This window comes from Ambystoma mexicanum, chromosome 5p (genome assembly GCF_040938575.1).
Source record: "Ambystoma mexicanum isolate Mex_15411 chromosome 5p, UKY_AmexF1_1, whole genome shotgun sequence".
In the NCBI taxonomy this organism is placed as follows: Eukaryota; Metazoa; Chordata; class Amphibia; order Caudata; family Ambystomatidae; genus Ambystoma; species Ambystoma mexicanum.
Genome location: NC_090930.1, coordinates 827722129 through 827742801, shown reverse-complemented (window position 1 = coordinate 827742801; position 20673 = coordinate 827722129).

Below are 20673 nucleotides of genomic sequence, written 5' to 3'. Positions count from 1 at the left end.
GCAAAATGGGGTAGGCCCCATGTATTTGCCCAATGCTTGACTTTCGCATCTGTGTGCTGGTGCCGCCTTGTAACATGGGGTAGGCACCATGCATTTGCCCATTGATTTGACTTTTGCATCTGTGTGCTGCTGCCGCCCTGCAACATTGGGCAGGCACCATGTATTTGCCCATTGCTGGATTCTCGCATCTATGTGCTGCTGCCGCCCTGCAACATGGGGTAGGCACCATGCATTTGCCCACTGCTGGACGTTTGCATCTGTGTGCTGCTGCCGCCCTGCAACATGGTGTAGGCACCATGCATTTGCCCACTTTTTGACCTTCGCATCTGTGTGCTGCTGCCGCCCTGCAACATGGGGTAGGAACCATGCATTTGCCCACTGATTTGACTTTTGCATCCGTGTGCTGCTGCCGCCCTGCAGCATGGGGTAGGCACCATGTATTCACCCATTGCTTGAATTTCGAATCTGTGTGCTTTTGCCGCATTGTAACATGGGGTAGGCACCATGTATTTGCCTGATGTTTCACTTTCGCTTTTATGAGCCGGTGCCGCCCTGCAACATGAGGCAGGCACCATGGATTTGCCCACTGCTGGACTCTTGAAATTGTGTGCTCCTGCCACCCTGCAACATATGGTAGGCACTATGTATTTGCCCACTGATTTAACCTTTGCATTGGTGTGCTGCTGCCGCCCTGCAACATGGAGTAGGCACCATGCATTTCCCCATCGTTGGACTTTCGCATCTGTGTGCTGCTGCCGCCCTGCATCAAAGGGTAGGCCCCATATATTTGCCTATTGTTTGACTCTCGCATCTGTGTGCTGCTGCCAACCTGCAACATGGGGTAGGCACCATGTATTTGCCCAAAGTTTGATTTTCGAATCTGTGTAACGCTGCTGCTCTGCAACATGGGGTAGGCACCAAGTATTTGCCCATTGCTGGACTCTCAAATCTGTGTGCTGCTGCCGCCCTGCAACATGGGGTAGGCACCGTGCATTTGCCCTCCGATTTGACTTTCGCATCTGTGTGCTGTTTCCTACCTGCAACATGTGGTAGACACCACGCATTTGCCCATTGTTTGGCTTTCACATTTGTACATTGCCCCCCTGCAACATGGGGTAGGCACCATGCATTTGCCCACTGTTTGACATTCGCATCTGTGTGCTGCTGCCGCCCTGCAACATGGGGTAGGCACCATGCATTTGCCCACTGATTTGACTTTTGCATCTGTGTGCTGCTGCCGCCCTGCAACACGGGGTAGGCACCAGGTATTTACCCATTGCTGGACTCTCGCATCTGTGTGCTGCTGCCGATCTGCAACATGGGATAGGCACCAAGCATTTGCCCACTGATTTGACTTTTGCATCTGTGTGCTGCTGCCCCCCTTCATCATGGGGTAGGCCCCATATATTTGCCTATTGTTTGACTCTCGCATCTGTGTGCTGCTGCCACTCTGCAACATGGGGTAGGCACCATACATTTTCCCACTGATTTGACTTTCCGCATCTGGGTGCAGCTGCCAACCTGCAACATGGGTTAGGCACCATGCATTTGCCCACTGTTTGACCTTCGCATCTGTGCTGCTGCCGCCCTGCAACATGGGGTAGGGACCATGCATTTGCCCACTGATTTGACTTTCGCATCTGTCTGCTGCTGCCAACCTTGCAAAATGGGGTAGGCCCCATGTATTTGCCCATTGCTGGACTTTCGCATCTGTGTGCTGCTGCCGCCCTGCAACATGGGGTAGGCACCGTGCATTTGCCCTCTGATTTGACTTTCGCATCTGTGTGCTGTTGCCGCTCTGCAACATGGGGTATTCACCATGTATTTGCCCATTGCTGGACTCTCGCATCTGTGTGCTGTGGCCCCCCTGCAAAATGGTGTAGGCACCATGTATTTGCCCTCTGATTTGACTTTCGCATCTGTGTGCTGTTTCCTACCTGCAACATGTGGTAGACACCATGCATTTGCCCATTGTTTGACTTTCACATTTGTATATTGCCACCCTGCAACATGGGGTAGGCACCATGCATTTGCCCATTGTTTGACTTTCATATTTGTGTGCTGCCGCCCTGCAACATGGGGTAGACACCATGCATTTGCCCACTGGTTTGACTTTCCGCATCTGTGTGCTGTTGCCGCACTGCAAAATGGGGTAGGCACCATGCATTTGCCCATTGTTTGATTTTCACATTTGTATGCTGCCACCCTGCAACATGGGGTAGGCACCATGCATTTGCCCACTGTTTGACCTTCGCATCTGTGTGCTGCTGCCACCCTGCAACATGGGTTAGGAACCATGCATTTGCCCACTGATTTGACTTTTGCATCTATGTGCTGCTGCCGCCCTGCAACATGGGGTAAGCACCATATATTCACCCATTGCTTGAATTTCGAATCTGTGTGCTTTTGCCGCCTTGTAACATGGGGTAGGCACCATGTATTTGCCCAATGTTTCACTTTCGCTTTTATGAGCCGCTGCTGCCCTGCAACATGAGGCAGGCACCATGGATTTGCCCACTGCTGGACTCTTGAATTTGTGTGCTCCTGCCACCCTGCAATATGGGGTAGGCACCATGCATTTCCCCATTGTTGGACTTTTGCATCAGTGTGCTGCTGCCGCCCTGCATCATGGGGTAGGCCACATATATTTGCCTATTGTTTGACTCTCGCATCTGTGTGCTGCTGCCACCCTGCAACATGGGGTAGGCACCATGTATTTGCCATTGTTTGACTTTTGCATCTGTGTAACGCTGCTGCTCTGTAACATGGGGTAGGCACCATGTATTTGCCCACTGATTTAACCCTTGCATTGGTGTGCTGCTGCCGCCCTGCAACATGGAGTAGGCACCATGCATTTCCCCATTGTTGGACTTTCGCATCTGTGTGCTGCTGCCGCCTGCATCATGGGGTAGGCCCCATATATTTGCCTATTGTTTGACTCTCGCATCTGTGTGCTGCTGCCACCCTGCAACATGGGGTAGGCACCATGTATTTGCCCATTGTTTGACTTTTGCATCTGTGTAACGCTGCTGCTATGCAACATGGGGTAGGCACCATGTATTTGCCCATTGCTGGACTCTCGCATAGGTGTGCTGCTGCCGCCCTGCAACATGGGGTACGCACCGTGCATTTGCCCTCTGATTTGACTTTCGCATCTGTGTGCTGTTGCCGCTCTGCAAAATGGTGTAGGCACCATGTATTTGCTCTCTGATTTGACTTTCGCATCTGTGTGCTGTTTCCTACCTGCAACATGTGGTAGACACCATGCATTTGGCCATTGTTTGGCTTTCACATTTGTATATTGCCACACTGCAACATGGGTTAGGCACCATGCATTTGCCCACTGTTTGACCTTCGCATCTGTGTGCTGCTGCCGCCCTGCAACATGGGGTAGGCACCATGCATTTGCCCACTGATTTGACTTTTGCATCTGTGTGCTGCTGCCACCCTGCAACATGGGGTAGGCACCATGTATTTGCCCATTGCTGGACTCTCGCATCTGTGTGCTGCTGCCGCTCTGCAACATGGGGTAGGCACCATCCATTTGCCCACTGATTTGACTTTCGCATCTGTGTGCTGCTGCCCTGCAAAATGGGGCTGGCACCATGCATTTGCCCATTTTTTGACTTTTGCCTCTGCGTGCTGCTGCCGCCATTCATCATGGGGTAGGCCCCATATATTTGCCTATTGTTTGACTCTCGCATCTGTGTGCTGCCGCCACTCTGCAATATGGGGTAGGCACCATACATTTTCCCACTGATTTGACTTCCGCATCTGGGTGCAGCTGCCGCCCTGCAACATGGGTTAGGCCCCATGTATTTGCCCATTGCTTGACTTTTGCATCTGTGTGCTGCTGCCGCCTTGCAACATGGGGTAGGCACAATTTATTTGCCCACTGATTTAACCTTTGCATCGGTGTGCTGCTGCCGCCTGCAACATGGAGTAGGCACCATGCATTTGCCCATTGCTGGACGTTTGCATCTGTGTGCTGCTGCCGCCCTGCAGCATGGGGTAGGCACTGTGCATTTGCCCTCTGATTTGACTTTCGCATCTGTGTGCTGTTGCCGCTCTGCATCATGGGGTATTCACCATGTATTTGCCCATTGCTGGACTCTCGCATCTGTGTGCTGTGGCCACCCTGAAAAATGGTGTAGGCACCATGTATTTGCCCTCCGATTTGACTTTTGCATCTGTGTGCTGTTTCCTACCTGCAACATGTGGTAGACACCATGCATTTGCCCATTGTTTGACTTTCACATTTGTATATTGCCACCCTGCAACAATGGGTAGGCACCATGCATTTGCCCACTGTTTGACCTTCGCATCTGTGTGCTGCTGCTGCCCTACAACAAGGTGTAGGCACCATGCATTTGCCCACTGATTTGACTTTCGCATCTGTGTGCTGTTGCCGCTCTGCAACATGGGGTATTCACCATGTATTTGCCCATTGCTGGACTCTCGCATCTGTGTGCTGTGGCCATCCTGCAAAATGGTGTCGGCACCATGTATTTGCCCTCTGATTTCACTTTCGCATCTGTGTGCTGTTTCCTACCTGCAACATGTGGTAGACACCATGCATTTGCCCATTGTTTGACTTTCACATTTGTATATTGCCACCCTGCAACATGGGGTAGGCACCATGCATTTGCCCACTGTTTGACCTTCGCATCTGCGTGCTGCTTCCGCCCTGCAACATGGGGTAAGCACCATGTATTTGCCCATTGCAGGACTCTTGCATCTGTGTGCTGCTGCCGCCCTGCAAAATAGGGTAGGCACCATGCATTAGCCCACTGATTTGACTTTTGCATCTGTGTTCTGCCGCCCTGCAACATGGGGCAAGCACCATGCATTTGCCCATTGTTTGACTTTCGCCTCTGCGTGCTGCTGCCGCCCTTCATCATGGGGTAGGCCCCATATATTTGCCTATTGTTTGACTCTCACATCTGTGTGCTGCTGCCACTCTGCAACATGGGGTAGGCACCATACATTTTCCCACTGATTTGACTTTCCGCATCTGGGTGCAGCTGCCACCCTGCAACATGGGTTAGGCACCATGCATTTGCCCACTGTTTGACCTTCGCATCTGTGCTGCTGCCGCCCTGCAACATGGGGTAGGCACCATGCATTTGCCCACTGATTTGACTTTTGCATCTGTCTGCTGCTGCTAACCCTGCAAAATGGGGTAGGCCCCAAGTATTTACCCATTGCTTGACTTCCGCATCTGTGTGCTGGTGCCGCCTTGTAACATGGGGTAGGCACGATGCATTTGCCCACTGATTTGACTTTTGCATCTGTGTGCTGCTGCCGCCCTGCAACATGGGGTAGGGACAATTTATTTGCCCACTGATTTAACCTTTGCATCGGTGTGCTGCTGACGCCTGCAACATGGAGTAGGCACCATGCATTTGCCCATTGCTGGACGTTTGCATCTGTGTGCTGCTGCCGCCCTGCAACATGGGGTAGGCACTGTGCATTTGCCCTCTGATTTGACTTTCGCATCTGTGTGCTGTTGCCGCTCTGCATCATGGGGTATTCACCATGTATTTGCCCATTGCTGGACTCTCGCATCTGTGTGCTGTGACCACCCTGCAAAATGGTGTAGGCACCATGTATTTGCCCTCTGATTTGACTTTCGCATCTGTGTGCTGTTTCCTACCTGCAACATGTGGTAGACACCATGCATTTGCCCATTATTTGACTTTCACATTTGTATATTGCCACCCTGCAACATGGGGTAGGCACCATGCATTTTCCCACTGTTTGACCTTCGCATCTGTGTGCTGCTGCCACCCTGCAACATGGGGTAGGCACCGTGCATTTGCCCTCTGATTTGACTTTCGCATCTGTGTGCTGTTGCCGCTCTGCAACATGGGGTATTCACCATGTATTTGCCCATTGCTGGACTCTCGCATCTGTGTGCTGTGGCCCCCCTGCAAAATGGTGTAGGCACCATGTATTTGCCCTCTGATTTGACTTTCGCATCTGTGTGCTGTTTCCTACCTGCAACATGTGGTAGACACCATGCATTTGCCCATTGTTTGACTTTCACATTTGTATATTGCCACCCTGCAACATGGGGTAGGCACCATGCATTTGCCCATTGTTTGACTTTCATATTTGTGTGCTGCCGCCCTGCAACATGGGGTAGGCACCATGCATTTGCCCACTGGTTTGACTTTCCGCATCTGTGTGCTGTTGCCGCACTGCAAAATGGGGTAGGCACCATGCATTTGCCCATTGTTTAATTTTCACATTTGTATGCTGCCACCCTGCAACATGGCGTAGGCACCATGCATTTGCCCACTGTTTGACCTTCGCATCTGTGTGCTGCTGCCGCCCTGCAACATGGGGTAGGCACCATGTATTTGCCCATTGCTGGACTCTCGCATCTGTGTGCTGCTGCCGCCCTGCAAAATAGGGTAGGCACCATGCATTAGCCCACTGATTTGACTTTCGCATCTGTGTTCTGCCGCCCTGCAACATGGGGCAAGCACCATGCATTTGCCCATTGTTTGACTTTCGCCTCTGCGTGCTGCTGCCGCCCTTCATCATGGGGTAGGCCCCATATATTTGCCTATTGTTTGACTCTCACATCTGTGTGCTGCTGCCACTCTGCAACATGGGGTAGGCACCATACATTTTCCCACTGATTTGACTTTCCGCATCTGGGTGCAGCTGCCGCCCTGCAACATGGGTTAGGCACCATGCATTTGCCCACTGTTTGACCTTCGCATCTGTGCTGCTGCCGCCCTGCAACATGGGGTAGGCACCATGCATTTGCCCACTGATTTGACTTTCGCATCTGTCTGCTGCTGCTAACCCTGCAAAATGGGGTAGGCCCCAAGTATTTACCCATTGCTTGACTTCTGCATCTGTGTGCTGGTGCCGCCTTGTAACATGGGGTAGGCACCATGCATTTGCCCACTGATTTGACTTTTGCATCTGTGTGCTGCTGCCGCCCTGCAACATGGGGTAGGCACAATTTATTTGCCCACTGATTTAACCTTTGCATCGGTGTGCTGCTGCCGCTCTGCAACATGGGGTATTCACCATGTATTTGCCCATTGCTGGACTCTCGCATCTGTGTGCTGTGACCACCCTGCAAAATGGTGTAGGCACCATGTATTTGCCCTCTGATTTGACTTTCGCATCTGTGTGCTGTTTCCTACCTGCAACATGTGGTAGACACCATGCATTTGCCCATTATTTGACTTTCACATTTGTATATTGCCACCCTGCAACATGGGGTAGGCACCATGCATTTTCCCACTGTTTGACCTTCGCATCTGTGTGCTGCTGCCACCCTGCAACATGGGGTAGGCACCGTGCATTTGCCCTCTGATTTGACTTTCGCATCTGTGTGCTGTCGCCGCTCTGCAACATGGGGTATTCACCATGTATTTGCCCATTGCTGGACTCTCGCATCTGTGTGCTGTGGCCCCCCTGCAAAATGGTGTAGGCACCATGTATTTGCCCTCTGATTTGACTTTCGCATCTGTGTGCTGTTTCCTACCTGCAACATGTGGTAGACACCATGCATTTGCCCATTGTTTGACTTTCACATTTGTATATTGCCACCCTGCAACATGGGGTAGGCACCATGCATTTGCCCATTGTTTGACTTTCATATTTGTGTGCTGCCGCCCTGCAACATGGGGTAGGCACCATGCATTTGCCCACTGGTTTGACTTTCCGCATCTGTGTGCTGTTGCCGCACTGCAAAATGGGGTAGGCACCATGCATTTGCCCATTGTTTAATTTTCACATTTGTATGCTGCCACCCTGCAACATGGCGTAGGCACCATGCATTTGCCCACTGTTTGACCTTCGCATCTGTGTGCTGCTGCCGCCCTGCAACATGGGGTAGGCACCATGTATTTGCCCATTGCTGGACTCTCGCATCTGTGTGCTGCTGCCGCCCTGCAAAATAGGGTAGGCACCATGCATTAGCCCACTGATTTGACTTTCGCATCTGTGTTCTGCCGCCCTGCAACATGGGGCAAGCACCATGCATTTGCCCATTGTTTGACTTTCGCCTCTGCGTGCTGCTGCCGCCCTTCATCATGGGGTAGGCCCCATATATTTGCCTATTGTTTGACTCTCACATCTGTGTGCTGCTGCCACTCTGCAACATGGGGTAGGCACCATACATTTTCCCACTGATTTGACTTTCCGCATCTGGGTGCAGCTGCCGCCCTGCAACATGGGTTAGGCACCATGCATTTGCCCACTGTTTGACCTTCGCATCTGTGCTGCTGCCGCCCTGCAACATGGGGTAGGCACCATGCATTTGCCCACTGATTTGACTTTCGCATCTGTCTGCTGCTGCTAACCCTGCAAAATGGGGTAGGCCCCAAGTATTTACCCATTGCTTGACTTCTGCATCTGTGTGCTGGTGCCGCCTTGTAACATGGGGTAGGCACCATGCATTTGCCCACTGATTTGACTTTTGCATCTGTGTGCTGCTGCCGCCCTGCAACATGGGGTAGGCACAATTTATTTGCCCACTGATTTAACCTTTGCATCGGTGTGCTGCTGCCGCCTGCAACATGGGGTAGGCACCATGCATTTGCCCATTGCTGGACGTTTGCATCTGTGTGCTACTGCCGCCCTGCAACATGGGGTAGGCACTGTGCATTTGCCCTCTGATTTGACTTTCGCATCTTTGTGCTGTTGCCGCTCTGCATCATGGGGTATTCACCATGTATTTGCCCATTGCTGGACTCTCGCATCTGTGTGCTGTGGTCACCCTGCAAAATGCTGTAGGCACCATGTATTTGCCCTCTGATTTGACTTTCGCATCTGTGAGCTGTTTCCTACCTGTAACATGTGGTAGACACCATGCATTTGCCCATTATTTGACTTTCACATTTGTATATTGCCACCCTGCAACAAGGGGTAGGCACCGTGCATTTGCCCTCTGATTTGACTTTCGCATCTGTGTGCTGTTGCCGCTCTGCAACATGGGGTATTCACCATGTATTTGCCCATTGCTGGACTCTCGCATCTGTGTGCTGTGGCCCCCCTGCAAAATGGTGTAGGCACCATGTATTTGCCCTCTGATTTGACTTTCGCATCTGTGTGCTGTTTCCTACCTGCAACATGTGGTAGACACCATGCATTTGCCCATTGTTTGACTTTCACATTTGTATATTGCCACCCTGCAACATGGGGTAGGCACCATGCATTTGCCCATTGTTTGACTTTCATATTTGAGTGCTGCCGCCCTGCAACATGGGGTTGGCACCATGCATTTGCCCACTGGTTTGACTTTCCGCATCTGTGTGCTGTTGCCGCACTGCAAAATGGGGTAGGCACCATGCATTTGCCCATTGTTTGATTTTCACATTTGTATGCTGCCACCCTGCAACATGGCGTAGGCACCATGCATTTGCCCACTGTTTGACCTTCGCATCTGTGTGCTGCTGCCACCCTGCAACATGGGGTAGGAACCATGCATTTGCCCACTGATTTGACTTTTGCATCTGTGTGCTGCTGCCGCCCTGCAACATGGGGTAGGCACCATATATTCACTCATTGCTTGAATTTCGAATCTGTGTGCTTTTGCCGCCTTGTAACATGGGGTAGTCACCATGTATTTGCCCAATGTTTCACTTTCGCTTTTATGAGCCGCTGCCGCCCTGCAACATGAGGCAGGCACCATGGATTTGCCCACTGCTGGACTCTTGAATTTGTGTGCTCCTGCCACCCTGCAACATGGGGTAGGCACCATGCATTTCCCCATTGTTGGACTTTTGCATCTGTGTGCTGCTGCTGCCCTGCATCATGGGGTAGGCCACATATATTTGCCTATTGTTTGACTCTCGCATCTGTGTGCTGCTGCCACCCTGCAACATGGGGTAGGCACCATGTATTTGCCATTGTTTGACTTTTGCATCTGTGTAACGCTGCTGCTCTGCAACATGGGGTAGGCACCATGTATTTGCCCACTGATTTAAACTTTGCATTGGTGTGCTGCTGCCGCCCTGCAACATGGAGTAGGCAGCATGCATTTCCCCATTGTTGGACTTTCGCATCTGTGTGCTGCTGCCGCCTGCATCATGGGATAGGCCCCATATATTTGCCTATTGTTTGACTCTCGCATCTGTGTGCTGCTGCCACCCTGCAACATGGGGTAGGCACCATGTATTTGCCCATTGTTTGACTTTTGCATCTGTGTAACGCTGCTGCTCTGCAACATGGGGTAGGCACCATGTATTTGCCCATTGCTGGACTCTCGCATATGTGTGCTGCTGCCGCCCTGCAACATGGGGTACGCACCGTGCATTTGCCCTCTGATTTGACTTTCGCATCTGTGTGCTGTTGCCGCTCTGCAAAATGGTGTAGGCACCATGTATTTGCTCTCTGATTTGACTTTCGCATCTGTGCTGCTGCCGCCCTGCAACATGGGGTAGGCACCATGCATTTGCCCACTGATTTGACTTTCGCATCTGTCTGCTGCTGCCAACCCTGCAAAATGGGGTAGGCCCCATGTATTTGCCCATTGCTTGACTTTCGAATCTGTGTGCTGGTGCCGCCTTATAACATGGGGTAGGCACCATGCATTTGCCCACTGTTTTGACTTTTGCATCTGTGTGCTGCTGCCGCCTTGCAACATGGGGTAGGCACAATTTATTTGCCCACTGATTTAACCTTTGCATCGGTGTGCTGCTGCCGCCTGCAACATGGAGTAGGCACCATGCATTTGCCCATTGCTGGACGTTTGCATCTGTGTGCTGCTGCCGCCCTGCAGCATGGGGTAGGCACTGTGCATTTGCCCTCTGATTTGACTTTCGCATCTGTGTGCTGTTGCCGCTCTGCATCATGGGGTATTCACCATGTATTTGCCCATTGCTGGACTCTCGCATCTGTGTGCTGTGGCCACCCTGAAAAATGGTGTAGGCACCATGTATTTGCCCTCCGATTTGACTTTTGCATCTGTGTGCTGTTTCCTACCTGCAACATGTGGTAGACACCATGCATTTGCCCATTGTTTGACTTTCACATTTGTATATTGCCACCCTGCAACAATGGGTAGGCACCATGCATTTGCCCACTGTTTGACCTTCGCATCTGTGTGCTGCTGCTGCCCTACAACAAGGTGTAGGCACCATGCATTTGCCCACTGATTTGACTTTCGCATCTGTGTGCTGTTGCCGCTCTGCAACATGGGGTATTCACCATGTATTTGCCCATTGCTGGACTCTCGCATCTGTGTGCTGTGGCCACCCTGCAAAATGGTGTCGGCACCATGTATTTGCCCTCTGATTTCACTTTCGCATCTGTGTGCTGTTTCCTACCTGCAACATGTGGTAGACACCATGCATTTGCCCATTGCTTGACTTTCACATTTGTATATTGCCACCCTGCAACATGGGGTAGGCACCATGCATTTGCCCACTGTTTGACCTTCGCATCTGCGTGCTGCTTCCGCCCTGCAACATGGGGTAAGCACCATGTATTTGCCCATTGCAGGACTCTCGCATCTGTGTGCTGCTGCCGCCCTGCAACATGGGGTAGGCACCATGCATTAGCCCACTGATTTGACTTTTGCATCTGTGTTCTGCCGCCCTGCAACATGGGGCAAGCACCATGCATTTGCCCATTGTTTGACTTTCGCCTCTGCGTGCTGCTGCCGCCCTTCATCATGGGGTAGGCCCCATATATTTGCCTATTGTTTGACTCTCACATCTGTGTGCTGCTGCCACTCTGCAACATGGGGTAGGCACCATACATTTTCCCACTGATTTGACTTTCCGCATCTGGGTGCAGCTGCCACCCTGCAACATGGGTTAGGCACCATGCATTTGCCCACTGTTTGACCTTCGCATCTGTGCTGCTGCCGCCCTGCAACATGGGGTAGGCACCATGCATTTGCCCACTGATTTGACTTTTGCATCTGTCTGCTGCTGCTAACCCTGCAAAATGGGGTAGGCCCCAAGTATTTACCCATTGCTTGACTTCCGCATCTGTGTGCTGGTGCCGCCTTGTAACATGGGGTAGGCACCATGCATTTGCCCACTGATTTGACTTTTGCATCTGTGTGCTGCTGCCGCCCTGCAACATGGGGTAGGCACAATTTATTTGCCCACTGATTTAACCTTTGCATCGGTGTGCTGCTGCCGCCTGCAACATGGAGTAGGCACCATGCATTTGCCCATTGCTGGACGTTTGCATCTGTGTGCTGCTGCCACCCTGCAACATGGGGTAGGCACTGTGCATTTGCCCTCTGATTTGACTTTCGCATCTGTGTGCTGTTGCCGCTCTGCATCATGGGGTATTCACCATGTATTTGCCCATTGCTGGACTCTCGCATCTGTGTGCTGTGGCCACCCTGCAAAATGGTGTAGGCACCATGTATTTGCCCTCTGATTTGACTTTCGCATCTGTGTGCTGTTTCCTACCTGCAACATGTGGTAGATACCATGCATTTGCCCATTATTTGACTTTCACATTTGTATATTGCCACCCTGCAACATGGGGTAGGCACCATGCATTTTCCCACTGTTTGACCTTCGCATCTGTGTGCTGCTGCCGCCCTGCAACATGGGGTAGGCACCGTGCATTTGCCCTCTGATTTGACTTTCGCATCTGTGTGCTGTTGCCGCTCTGCAACATGGGGTATTCACCATGTATTTGCCCATTGCTGGACTCTCGCATCTGTGTGCTGTGGCCCCCCGGCAAAATGGTGTAGGCACCATGTATTTGCCCTCTGATTTGACTTTCGCATCTGTGTGCTGTTTCCTACCTGCAACATGTGGTAGACACCATGCATTTGCCCATTGTTTGACTTTCACATTTGTATATTGCCACCCTGCAACATGGGGTAGGCACCATGCATTTGCCCATTGTTTGACTTTCATATTTGTGTGCTGCCGCCCTGCAACATGGGGTAGGCACCATGCATTTGCCCACTGGTTTGACTTTCCGCATCTGTGTGCTGTTGCCGCACTGCAAAATGGGGTAGGCACCATGCATTTGCCCATTGTTTGATTTTCACATTTGTATGCTGCCACCCTGCAACATGGCGTAGGCACCATGCATTTGCCCACTGTTTGACCTTCGCATCTGTGTGCTGCTGCCGCCTTGTAACATGGGGTAGGCACCATGTATTTGCCCATTGCTGGACTCTCGCATCTGTGTGCTGCTGCCGCCCTGCAAAATAGGGTAGGCACCATGCATTAGCCCACTGATTTGACTTTCGCATCTGTGTTCTGCCGCCCTGCAACATGGGGCAAGCACCATGCATTTGCCCATTGTTTGACTTTCGCCTCTGCGTGCTGCTGCCGCCCTTCATCATGGGGTAGGCCCCATATATTTGCCTATTGTTTGACTCTCACATCTGTGTGCTGCTGCCACTCTGCAACATGGGGTAGGCACCATACATTTTCCCACTGATTTGACTTTCCGCATCTGGGTGCAGCTGCCGCCCTGCAACATGGGTTAGGCACCATGCATTTGCCCACTGTTTGACCTTCGCATCTGTGCTGCTGCCGCCCTGCAACATGGGGTAGGCACCATGCATTTGCCCACTGATTTGACTTTCGCATCTGTCTGCTGCTGCTAACCCTGCAAAATGGGGTAGGCCCCAAGTATTTACCCATTGCTTGACTTCTGCATCTGTGTGCTGGTGCCGCCTTGTAACATGGGGTAGGCACCATGCATTTGCCCACTGATTTGACTTTTGCATCTGTGTGCTGCTGCCGCCCTGCAACATGGGGTAGGCACAATTTATTTGCCCACTGATTTAACCTTTGCATCGGTGTGCTGCTGCCGCCTGCAACATGGGGTAGGCACCATGCATTTGCCCATTGCTGGACGTTTGCATCTGTGTGCTGCTGCCGCCCTGCAACATGGGGTAGGCACTGTGCATTTGCCCTCTGATTTGACTTTCGCATCTTTGTGCTGTTGCCGCTCTGCATCATGGGGTATTCACCATGTATTTGCCCATTGCTGGACTCTCGCATCTGTGTGCTGTGGTCACCCTGCAAAATGCTGTAGGCACCATGTATTTGCCCTCTGATTTGACTTTCGCATCTGTGTGCTGTTTCCTACCTGTAACATGTGGTAGACACCATGCATTTGCCCATTATTTGACTTTCACATTTATATATTGCCACCCTGCAACATGGGGTAGGCACCATGCATTTGCCCACTGTTTGACCTTCGCATCTGTGTGCTGCTGCCGCCCTGCAACAAGGGGTAGGCACCGTGCATTTGCCCTCTGATTTGACTTTCGCATCTGTGTGCTGTTGCCGCTCTGCAACATGGGGTATTCACCATGTATTTGCCCATTGCTGGACTCTCACATCTATGTGCTGTGGCCCCCCTGCAAAATGGTGTAGGCACCATGTATTTGCCCTCTGATTTGACTTTCGCATCTGTGTGCTGTTTCCTACCTGCAACATGTGGTAGACACCATGCATTTGCCCATTGTTTGACTTTCACATTTGTATATTGCCACCCTGCAACATGGGGTAGGCACCATGCATTTGCCCATTGTTTGACTTTCATATTTGTGTGCTGCCGCCCTGCAACATGGGGTTGGCACCATGCATTTGCCCACTGGTTTGACTTTCCGCATCTGTGTGCTGTTGCCGCACTGCAAAATGGGGTAGGCACCATGCATTTGCCCATTGTTTGATTTTCACATTTGTATGCTGCCACCCTGCAACATGGCGTAGGCACCATGCATTTGCCGGCTGTTTGACCTTCGCATCTGTGTGCTGCTGCCACCCTGCAACATGGGGTAGGAACCATGCATTTGCCCACTGATTTGACTTTTGCATCTGTGTGCTGCTGCCGCCCTGCAACATGGGGTAGGCACCATATATTCACCCATTGCTTGAATTTCGAATCTGTGTGCTTTTGCCGCCTTGTAACATGGGGTAGGCACCATGTATTTGCCCAATGTTTCACTTTCGCTTTTATGAGCCGCTGCCGCCCTGCAACATGAGGCAGGCACCATGGATTTGCCCACTGCTGGACTCTTGAATTTGTGTGCTCCTGCCACCCTGCAACATGGGGTAGGCACCATGCATTTCCCCATTGTTGGACTTTTGCATCTGTGTGCTGCTGCCGCCCTGCATCATGGGGTAGGCCACATATATTTGCCTATTGTTTGACTCTCGCATCTTGTGTGCTGCTGCCACCCTGCAACATGGGGTAGGCACCATGTATTTGCCATTGTTTGACTTTTGCATCTGTGTAACGCTGCTGCTCTGCAACATGGGGTAGGCACCATGTATTTGCCCACTGATTTAAACTTTGCATTGGTGTGCTGCTGCCGCCCTGCAACATGGAGTAGGCAGCATGCATTTCCCCATTGTTGGACTTTCGCATCTGTGTGCTGCTGCCGCCTGCATCATAGGATAGGCCCCATATATTTGCCTATTGTTTGACTCTCGCATCTGTGTGCTGCTGCCACCCTGCAACATGGGGTAGGCACCGTGCATTTGCCCTCTGATTTGACTTTCGCATCTGTGTGCTGTTGCCGCTCTGCAACATGGGGTATTCACCATGTATTTGCCCATTGCTGGACTCTCGCATCTGTGTGCTGTGGCCCCCCGGCAAAATGGTGTAGGCACCATGTATTTGCCCTCTGATTTGACTTTCGCATCTGTGTGCTGTTTCCTACCTGCAACATGTGGTAGACACCATGCATTTGCCCATTGTTTGACTTTCACATTTGTATATTGCCACCCTGCAACATGGGGTAGGCACCATGCATTTGCCCATTGTTTGACTTTCATATTTGTGTGCTGCCACCCTGCAACATGGGGTAGGCACCATGCATTTGCCCACTGGTTTGACTTTCCGCATCTGTGTGCTGTTGCCGCACTGCAAAATGGGGTAGGCACCATGCATTTGCCCATTGTTTGATTTTCACATTTGTATGCTGCCACCCTGCAACATGGCGTAGGCACCATGCATTTGCCCACTGTTTGACCTTCGCATCTGTGTGCTGCTGCCGCCTTGTAACATGGGGTAGGCACCATGTATTTGCCCATTGCTGGACTCTCGCATCTGTGTGCTGCTGCCGCCCTGCAAAATAGGGTAGGCACCATGCATTAGCCCACTGATTTGACTTTCGCATCTGTGTTCTGCCGCCCTGCAACATGGGGCAAGCACCATGCATTTGCCCATTGTTTGACTTTCGCCTCTGCGTGCTGCTGCCGCCCTTCATCATGGGGTAGGCCCCATATATTTGCCTATTGTTTGACTCTCACATCTGTGTGCTGCTGCCACTCTGCAACATGGGGTAGGCACCATACATTTTCCCACTGATTTGACTTTCCGCATCTGGGTGCAGCTGCCGCCCTGCAACATGGGTTAGGCACCATGCATTTGCCCACTGTTTGACCTTCGCATCTGTGCTGCTGCCGCCCTGCAACATGGGGTAGGCACCATGCATTTGCCCACTGATTTGACTTTCGCATCTGTCTGCTGCTGCTAACCCTGCAAAATGGGGTAGGCCCCAAGTATTTACCCATTGCTTGACTTCTGCATCTGTGTGCTGGTGCCGCCTTGTAACATGGGGTAGGCACCATGCATTTGCCCACTGATTTGACTTTTGCATCTGTGTGCTGCTGCCGCCCTGCAACATGGGGTAGGCACAATTTATTTGCCCACTGATTTAACCTTTGCATCGGTGTGCTGCTGCCGCCTGCAACATGGGGTAGGCACCATGCATTTGCCCATTGCTGGACGTTTGCATCTGTGTGCTGCTGCCGCCCTGCAACATGGGGTAGGCACTGTGCATTTGCCCTCTGATTTGACTTTCGCATCTTTGTGCTGTTGCCGCTCTGCATCATGGGGTATTCACCATGTATTTGCCCATTGCTGGACTCTCGCATCTGTGTGCTGTGGTCACCCTGCAAAATGCTGTAGGCACCATGTATTTGCCCTCTGATTTGACTTTCGCATCTGTGTGCTGTTTCCTACCTGTAACATGTGGTAGACACCATGCATTTGCCCATTATTTGACTTTCACATTTATATATTGCCACCCTGCAACATGGGGTAGGCACCATGCATTTGCCCACTGTTTGACCTTCGCATCTGTGTGCTGCTGCCGCCCTGCAACAAGGGGTAGGCACCGTGCATTTGCCCTCTGATTTGACTTTCGCATCTGTGTGCTGTTGCCGCTCTGCAACATGGGGTATTCACCATGTATTTGCCCATTGCTGGACTCTCACATCTATGTGCTGTGGCTCCCCTGCAAAATGGTGTAGGCACCATGTATTTGCCCTCTGATTTGACTTTCGCATCTGTGTGCTGTTTCCTACCTGCAACATGTGGTAGACACCATGCATTTGCCCATTGTTTGACTTTCACATTTGTATATTGCCACCCTGCAACATGGGGTAGGCACCATGCATTTGCCCATTGTTTGACTTTCATATTTGTGTGCTGCCGCCCTGCAACATGGGGTTGGCACCATGCATTTGCCCACTGGTTTGACTTTCCGCATCTGTGTGCTGTTGCCGCACTGCAAAATGGGGTAGGCACCATGCATTTGCCCATTGTTTGATTTTCACATTTGTATGCTGCCACCCTGCAACATGGCGTAGGCACCATGCATTTGCCCACTGTTTGACCTTCGCATCTGTGTGCTGCTGCCACCCTGCAACATGGGGTAGGAACCATGCATTTGCCCACTGATTTGACTTTTGCATCTGTGTGCTGCTGCCGCCCTGCAACATGGGGTAGGCACCATGTATTCACCCATTGCTTGAATTTCGAATCTGTGTGCTTTTGCCGCCTTGTAACATGGGGTAGGCACCATGTATTTGCCCAATGTTTCACTTTCGCTTTTATGAGCCGCTGCCGCCCTGCAACATGAGGCAGGCACCATGGATTTGCCCACTGCTGGACTCTTGAATTTGTGTGCTCCTGCCACCCTGCAACATGGGGTAGGCACCATGCATTTCCCCATTGTTTGACTCTCGCATCTGTGTGCTGCTGCCACCCTGCAACATGGGGTAGGCACCATGTATTTGCCATTGTTTGACTTTTGCATCTGTGTAACGCTGCTGCTCTGCAACATGGGGTAGGCACCATGTATTTGCCCACTGATTTAAACTTTGCATTGGTGTGCTGCTGCCGCCCTGCAACATGGAGTAGGCAGCATGCATTTCCCCATTGTTGGACTTTCGCATCTGTGTGCTGCTGCCGCCTGCATCATAGGATAGGCCCCATATATTTGCCTATTGTTTGACTCTCGCATCTGTGTGCTGCTGCCACCCTGCAACATGGGGTAGGCACCATGTATTTGCCCATTGTTTGACTTTTGCATCTGTGTAACGCTGCTGCTCTGCAACATGGGGTAGGCACCATGTATTTGCCCATTGCTGGACTCTCGCGTATGTGTGCTGCTGCCGCCCTGCAACATGGGGTACGCACCGTGCATTTGCCCTCTGATTTGACTTTCGCATCTGTGTGCTGTTGCCGCTCTGCAAAATGGTGTAGGCACCATGTATTTGCTCTCTGATTTGACTTTCGCATCTGTGTGCTGTTTCCTACCTGCAACATGTGGTAGACACCATGCATTTGGCCATTGTTTGGCTTTCACATTTGTATATTGCCACACTGCAACATGGGGTAGGCACCATGCATTTGCCCACTGTTTGACCTTCGCATCTGTGTGCTGCTGCCGCCCTGCAACATGGGGTAGGCACCATGCATTTGCCCACTGATTTGACTTTTGCATCTGTGTGCTGCAGCCACCCTGCAACATGGGGTAGGCACCATGTATTTGCCCATTGCTGGACTCTCGCATCTGTGTGCTGCTGCCGCTCTGCAACATGTGGTAGGCACCATCCATTTGCCCACTGATTTGACTTTCGCATCTGTGTGCTGCTGCCCTGCAACATGGGGCAGGCACCATGCATTTGCCCATTGTTTGACTTTCGCCTCTGCGTGCTGCTGCCGCCATTCATCATGGGGTAGGCCCCATATATTTGCCTATTGTTTGACTCTCGCATCTGTGTGCTGCTGCCACTCTGCAACATGGGGTAGGCACCATACATTTTCCCACTGATTTGACTTTCCGCATCTGGGTGCAGCTGCCGCCCTGCAACATGGGTTAGGCACCATGCATTTGCCCACTGTTTGACCTTCGCATCTGTGCTGCTGCCGCCCTGCAACATGGGGTAGGCACCATGCATTTGCCCACTGATTTGACTTTTGCATCTGTCTGCTGCTGCTAACCCTGCAAAATGGGGTAGGCCCCAAGTATTTACCCATTGCTTGACTTCCGCATCTGTGTGCTGGTGCCGCCTTGTAACATGGGGTAGGCACCATGCATTTGCCCACTGATTTGACTTTTGCATCTGTGTGCTGCTGCCGCCCTGCAACATGGGGTAGGCACAATTTATTTGCCCACTGATTTAACCTTTGCATCGGTGTGCTGCTGCCGCCTGCAACATGGAGTAGGCACCATGCATTTGCCCATTGCTGGACGTTTGCATCTGTGTGCTGCTGCCGCCCTGCAACATGGGGTAGGCACTGTGCATTTGCCCTCTGATTTGACTTTCGCATCTGTGTGCTGTTGCCGCTCTGCATCATGGGGTATTCACCATGTATTTGCCCATTGCTGGACTCTCGCATCTGTGTGCTGTGGCCACCCTGCAAAATGGTGTAGGCACCATGTATTTGCCCTCTGATTTGACTTTCGCATCTGTGTGCTGCTGCTGCCCTGCAACAAGGTGTAGGCACCATGCATTTGCCCATTATTTGACTTTCACATTTGTATATTGCCACCCTGCAACATGGGGTAGGCACCATGCATTTGCCCACTGTTTGACCTTCGCATCTGTGTGCTGCTGCTGCCCTGCAACAAGGTGTAGGCACCATGCATTTGCCCACTGATTTGACTTTCGCATCTGTGTTCTGTTGCCGCTCTGCAACATGGGGTATTCACCATGTATTTGCCCATTGCTGGACTCTCGCATCTGTGTGCTGTGGCTACCCTGCAAAATGGTGTAGGCACCATGTATTTGCCCTCTGATTTCACTTTCGCATCTGTATGCTGTTTCCTACCTGCAACATGTGGTAGACACCATGCATTTGCCCATTGTTTGACTTTCACATTTGTATATTTCCACCCTGCAACATGGGGTAGGCACCATTCATTTGCCCACTGTTTGACCTTCGCATCTGCGCGCTGATGCCGCCCTGAAACATGGGGTAAGCAGCATGTATTTGCCCATTGCTGGACTCTCGCATCTGTGTGCTGCTGCCGCCCTGCAACATAGGGTAGGCACCATGCATTTGCCCACTGATTTGACTTTCGCATCTGTGTGCTGCCGCCCTGCAACATGGGGCAGGCACCATGCATTTGCCCATTGTTTGACTTTCGCATCTGCGTGCTGCTGCCCCCTTCATCATGAGTTATGCCCCATATATTTGCCTATTGTTTGACTCTCGCATCTGTTTGCTGCTGCCACTCTGCAACATGAGGTAGGCATCATGCATTTGCCCACTGTTTGATCTTCGCATCTGTGCTGCTGCCGCCCTGCAACATGGGGTAGGCACCATGCATTTGCCCACTGATTTGACTTTCGCATCTGTCTGCTGCTGCCAACCCTGCAAAATGGGGTAGGCCCCATGTATTTGCCCATTGCTTGACTTTCGCATCTGTGTGCTGTTGCCGCCTTGTAACATGGGGTA